The sequence below is a fragment of the Lissotriton helveticus genome, chromosome 3_1 (assembly GCF_964261635.1).
Source record: "Lissotriton helveticus chromosome 3_1, aLisHel1.1, whole genome shotgun sequence".
Lineage (NCBI taxonomy): Eukaryota > Metazoa > Chordata > Amphibia > Caudata > Salamandridae > Lissotriton > Lissotriton helveticus.
This window is the reverse complement of record NC_136061.1, coordinates 1814027066-1814034203: the sequence shown is the minus strand read 5'-3', so window position 1 is coordinate 1814034203 and position 7138 is coordinate 1814027066.

The window sequence follows — 7138 nt, the reverse complement described above, 5'->3', positions numbered from 1 at the left end:
TCCAGTTTGAACCCGGCCATATGCAAATCAGGCTTGACCCTGTGCCTGATGGGTACAGTCCAGCCCAAAATGCCAAGCCAGGTCCTCCCAGGACTGGAAACAAGCATCCTAGGACTGGTTTCGGGGTATCACCCCTCTTCAGCCAGGATAGCTTGATTCCAGTGGCATGGAGAGCACAGGACCCCTGGACTGGAAGCAAGCATCCTAGGACCTGTTTCGGGGTTTCACCCCTCTTCAGCCAGGATAGTTTGATTCCAGTGGCATGGAGAGCACGGGACCCACATCTGGGCATATCCGTACCACTCAGGCTGACAAATGTAAAAACAACAGTTGATGGACAGAATGCAAAACAATATCATACATTCACCCCAGTACAGAGATCTGGGCCTAAATCCATCGTTTTTTTGCTCACCATGCGATTCCAGTTTGAAACCAGCCATATGCAAATCAGTCTTCACCCTGTGCCTCATGGGAACAGTCCAGCCCGAACTGCCAAGCCAGGTCCTCCCTCAACTGGAAACAAGCATCCTAGGACCGGTTTCGGGGTCTCACCCCTCTTCAGCCAGGATAGCTTGATTCCAGTGGCATGGAGAGCACTGAACCCACGTCTGGGCATACCCGTACCACTCGGAGTGACAAATGCAAAAACAACAGTTGATGGACAGTATGCAAAACAATGTCATACATTCACCCCAGTACAGAAATCTGGGCCTAAATCCATCATTTTGTTGCTCACAATGCCATTCCAGTTTGAACCCAGCCATATTCAAATCAGTCTTGACCCTGTGCCTCATGGGAACAGTCCAGCCGGAACTGCCAAGCCAGGTCCTCCCTGGACTGGAAACAAGCATCCGAGGACCCGTTTCGGGGTTTCACCCCGCCTCAGCCAGGATAGCTTGATTCCAGTGGCATGGAGAGCACGGGACCCACGTCTGGGCATACCCATACCACTTGGGTGACAAATGTAAAAACAACAATTGATGGACAGAATGCAGAACAATGTCATACATTCACCCCAGTACAGAGATCTGGGCCTAAATCGATTGTTTTTTTGCTCACCATGCCATTCCAGTTTGAACCCAGCCATATGCAAACCAGTCTTGACCCTGTGCCTCATGGGAACAGTCTAACCCGAACTGCCAAGCCAGGTCCTCTCTGGACTGGAAACAAGCATCCTAGGACCGGTTTCAGGGTTTCAACCCTCTTCAGCCAGGATAGCTTGATTCCAGTAGCATGGAGAGCACGGGACCCACATCTGGGCATACCCATACCACTCAGGGTGACAAATACAAAAACAACAGTTGATAGACAGAATGCAGAACAATGTCATACATTCACCCCAGTACAGAGATCTGGGCCTAAATCCATTGTTGTTTTGCTCACCATGCCATTCCAGTTTGAACCCAGCCTTATGCAAATCAGGCTTGACCCTGTGCCTGATGGGTACAGTCCAGCCCAAACTGCCAAGCCAGGTCCTCCCTGGACTGGAAACAAGCATCCTAGGACTGGTTTCGGGGTTTCACCCCTCTTCAGCTAGGATAGCTTGATTCCAGTGGCATGGAGAGCACAGGACCCACGTCTGGGCATACCCGTACCACTCAGGGTGACCAATGCAAAAACAACAGTTGATGGACAGAATGCAGAACAACGTCATACATTCACCCCAGTACAAAAATCTGGGCCTAAATCCATTGTTTTGTTGCTCACAATGCCATTCCAGTTTGAACCCAGCCATATGCAAATCAGTCTTGACCCTGTGCCTCACGGGAACAGTCCAGCCGGAACTGCCAAGCCAGGTCCTCCCGGGACTGGAAACAAGCATCCTATGACCCATTTCGAGGTTTCACCCCGCCTCAGCTGGATAGCTTGATTCCAGTAGCATGGAGAGCACGGGACCCACATCTGGGCATACCCATACCACTCAGGGTGACAAACACAAAAACAACAGTTGATAGACAGAATGCAGAACAATGTCATACATTCACCCCAGTACAGAGAGCTGGGCCTAAATCCATCGTTGTTTTGCTCACCATGCCATTCCAGTTTGAACCCGGCCATATGCAAATCAGGCTTGACCCTGTGCCTGATGGGTCCAGTCCAGCCCAAACTGCCAAGCCAGGTCCTCCCTGGACTGGAAACAAGCATCCTAGGACTGGTTTCGGGGTTTCACCCCACTTCAGCTAGGATAGCTTGATTCCAGTGGCATGGAGAGCACAGGACACACCTCTGGGCATACCCGTACCACTCGCGGTGACCAATGCAAAAACAACAGTTGATGGACAGAATGCAGAACAACGTCTAACATTCACCCCAGTACAAAAATCTGGGCCTAAATCCATCGTTTTGTTGCTCACAATGCCATTCCAGTTTGAACCCAGCCATATGCAAATCAGTCCTGACCCTGTGCCTCATGGGAACAGTACAGCCGGAACTTCCTCACGGGACTGGAAACAAGCATCCTAGGACCCATTTCGGGGTTTCACCCCGCCTCAGCCAGGATAGCTTGATTCCAGTAGCATGGAGAGCACGGGACCCACATCTGGGCATACCCATACCACTCAGGGTGACAAATACAAAAACAACAGTTGATAGACAGAATGCAGAACAATGTCATACATTCACCCCAGTACAGAGATCTGGGCCTAAATCCATCGTTGTTTTGCTCACCATGCCGTTCCAGTTTGAACCCGGCCATATGCAAATCAGGCTTGACCCTGTGCCTGATGGGTACAGTCCAGCCCAAACTGCCAAGCCAGGTCCTCCCTGGACTGGAAACAAGCATCCTAGGACTGGTTTCGGGGTTTCACCCCTCTTCAGCTAGGATAGCTTGATTCCAGTGGCATGGAGAGCACAGGACCCACGTCTGGGCATACCCGTACCACTCGGGGTGACCAATGCAAAAACAACAGTTGATGGACAGAATGCAGAACAACGTCATACTTTCACCCCAGTACAAAAATCTGGGCCTAAATCCATCGTTTTGTTGCTCACAATGCCATTCCAGTTTGAACCCAGCCATATGCAAATCAGTCTTGACCCTGTGCCTCATGGGAACAGTCCAGCCGGAACTGCCAAGCCAGGTCCTCCCGGGACTGCAAACAAGCATCCTAGGACCCATTTCGGGCTTTCACCCTGCCTCAGCTGGATAGCTTGATTCCAGTAGCATGGAGAGCACGGGACCCTCATCTGGGCATACCCATACCACTCAGGGTGACAAATACAAAAACAACAGTTGATAGACAGAATGCAGAACAATGTCATACATTCACCCCAGTACAGAGATCTGGGCCTAAATCCATCGTTGTTTTGCTCACCATGCCATTCCAGTTTGAACCCGGCCATATGCAAATCAGGCTTGACTCTGTGCCTGATGGGTACAGTCCAGCCCAAACTGCCAAGCCAGGTCCTCCCTGGACTGGAAACAAGCATCCTAGGACTGGTTTCGGGGTTTCACCCCTCTTCAGCTAGGATAGCTTGATTCCAGTGGCATGGAGAGCACAGGACCCACGTCTGGGCATACCCGTACCACTCAGGGTGGCAATAGGTCTCGCATTAGGAACGTTTGAGCTATTGGTATTGTAAATGACACATTTTTTATTTATGTTTTGTTTTTGAAAATATCGAAATTAATAGCTTTGCCATTTACAATGCCAATAGTTATAACTTTCGCAAATGTGACACCTATAGCATTTGTAATGCAATATGTGTTGTATTTACGTGACTTACATGTTTTGAGATTACAAATAAAAATGGCTTTTATTTTTTTTAATAATTAATACTTAAATAAAAGTTATTGTAATTTATAATGGAAATAGCTTAAACTTTTGTAAATAACTTTTATGAAGATTATGTTCAGTGTATGTTATTGTGACGAAAATCCAAGAACAGAAGTCAAATATTAACATCTTTTTGTTACATTTGCAATAAAGCTTGAAACATTGAGAGAACATATTTGAACCAGTTGTTGTTGAATGGTTTATTTACGGGTTTATACCGCGCTAGGATCACCTCCCGAAGGAGTATCTCCGCGCCTTTGAAAACCTTTCAACTTGTGGCAGTAGGTACACAGGTATCACTAGTTGGGAAATAGGAAGGTTTTTAACTGTTTTCTGAACGGGAGATATTGCACAGATTGATGCTGTGGTGGCGCTGAGTGATGTTGTGATGGCGAACGCGCGATGCTGTGGCGTTCAATGATGGTTTGGTAGCGCATAGTGATGTTGTGGTGCCCCTGAGTGATGCTGTGGTGGTGGTGAGTGATGCTGTATGCTATGCTATGTTTTATTTTGCTATCCTATGTTTTGTTTTGCTATGCTATGTTTTGCTATCCTATGCTTTGATTTGTTATGCTATGCTATGCTATGTTTTGTTATGCTATGCTATGCTGTGTTTTGTTATGCTATGCTATGCTATGTTTTGATATGCTATGCTTTGTTATGCTATGCTATGTTTTGTTATGATATGCTATGTTTGTTGTTTTATTATGCTATGCTTTGTTTTGCTATGCTATGTTGTGTTATGCTATGCTATGTTTTGTTGTGTTTGGTATGCTATGCTATGTTTTGCTATGCTATTATATGTTTTGTTTTGCTATGCTGTTTTGTTGTGTTTTGTTAAGCTATGCTATGTTTTGTTGTGTGTTGCTATGTTTTGTTATGCTATGTGTTGTTGTGTTTTGTTATGCTATGTTTTGTTATGTTATGCTATGTTTTGTTATGCTATGCTATGTTTTGTTTTGCTATCTTAGGCTTTGTTTTGTTATGCTATGCCATGTTTAGTGTTGCTGTCCCATGCTTTGTTTTGTTATGCTATGCTATGTTTTGTTGTGTTTTGTTATGCTATGTTTTGTTGTGTTTTGCTATGCTATGCTTTGTTATGCTATCCTATGTTTTGTGTTGTGTTTTATTATGCTATGCTTTGTTTTGCTATGTTTTGTTATGCAATGTTTTGTTATGCAATGCTATGCTTTCTTATGCTATGTTTTGTTTTGCTATACTATGCTAAGCTTTGTTTTGTTGTGCTATGCTATGTTGTGTTTTGTTATGCTATGCTATGTTTTGTTGTGTTTTGTTATGCTATGCTATGTTTTGCTATGCTATGTTTTGTTATGTATGCTATGTTTTGTTGTGTTTTGTTATGCTATGCTATGTTTTGTTGTATTTTGCTGTTTTGTTATGCTATGTTTTGTTATGCTATGCTTTGTTTTGTTATGTAATGCTATGTTTTGTTATCTTATGCTATGTTTTGTTCTGCAATGTTTAGTTGTGTTTTGTATGTTATGCTATGTTTTGTAATACTATGCTATGTTTTGTTTTGCTATGCTTTGTTATGTTATGCTATGCTTTGTTTTGTTATGCTATGTTTTGTTATGCTATGCTATGTTTTGTTATGCTATGCTATGCTTTGTTGTGTTTTGCTATGCTATGTTTTGTTTTGTTATGCTATGCTTTGTTTTGTTATGCTATGCTATGTTTTGCTATCCCATGCTTTGATTTGTTATACTATGCTATGTTTCGCTATCCTATGCTTTTTTTTGTTATGCTATGCTATGCTGTGTTATGCTGTGTTTTATTATGCTATGCTGGTGAGGGTGTGTGAGGGTGAGTGAGGGTGTGTGAGGGTGTGTGAGGTTGAGGGTGTGTGAGGGTGAGGGTGAGGGTGTGAGGGTGAGTGAGGGGGTGTGAGGGTGAGGGAGTGTGAGGGTGAGTGAGGGTGAGAGGGTTGTTAGGGTGAGGGTGTGAGGGTGAGGGAGGGTGAGTGAGGGTGAGGGTGTGTGAGGGTGAGAGGGTTGTGAACGTGAGTGAGGGTGAGGGTGTGTGAGGATGTATGAGGATGAGTGAGGGTATGTGAGGGTGAGTGTGAGTGAGGGTGAGAGGGTTGTGAGGGTGAGGGAGGGTGATGGTGTGATGATGAGTGAGGGTGTGTGAGGGTAGGGGGTACGAGGGTGAGTGAGGGTGTGTGAGAGTGAGGGTGAGGGGGTGAGGGTTAGGGGGTATGAGGGTGGGTGAGGGTGAGTGGGGGTGAGTGAGGGTGTGTTAGGTTGTGTGGGTGAGGGGGTGAGGGTGTGTGAGGGTGTGTGAGAGTTAGGGGGGTTGAGGAGAGTAAAGAGACATGGAGAGGTGGTGGTGGGAAGCATGAGAACAGTAGTGACATGTGTATAATATTAGTACATATTTGATCAGGTCAATTTAGATAGGAAACGGAAGGTACAGGAGAGTGCAAACGTTATCGGATGTAATATTGGGTGTGAAGATAGAGTGACATAGGCATTCAACCATGTAGAAGTTATATAGACAACATCAGAAGGAGGTATATGGACAGCAACAAAGTACATGAGGGAAAAACCATATTGACATTACATTAAGGTTATACATTCATAGGTTGCATTTTGATAATATATATCCCCGAGATTTGTGTTGCGAGTGGTCGCAAAGAAATTATTTAGGAGTGCGGCAGATTTCATGTAAGATTCAAGAGGTTTTCCAAGCGCATGGGGTGGAAGAGGCGCGATAAAACATTTGTACCCAAGCATGAGGAAAAAAGAGAGGGAAGCAATATGCAGCAGTAATCACATTCAACAGTTGGTTACAATGAATCAATAAATACGTTGGTGACAAGAGATAGAAGTGTTGCAGAGAAAGAGCATGTCAGAAAAGATGCAGCATGTGGCATAGCAAGCAGAAATGCAAACGGACATAGCCATATATTTACAGTTTGTTGTTTTCCCGATGTAGGATCCAAAGGTGGGCGGGGTGGGCATCGAGGTGGGAGAAGGGGAAGAAGAGTGAGACTGATTTAGACGGGGATACATGAACACTATGCCATATACAAAGGAGGAAAGTGAGCACTAATCAAGCGTCCACGGTGCACCTGCTGGCAGAGAGATAGTGTCAATAAACTACCACAAAGGTTTATAACAACACATAAGTGCAGGAGTCATGCATGAGCCCAGATACGTAAACAATATGCCGTTTACGAAGAAGGAAAGGGAGCACTACTCAAGCATCCACGGTGCACTTGCGGGCAGAGAGATAGTGTAATAAAACTATCACAAACGTTTAAAACACATAAGTGCAGGAGTCATGCACGAGCCATCGTTAAATTATCAAAGCCGAGTGGTAGATTGTTCGGGTAAGTG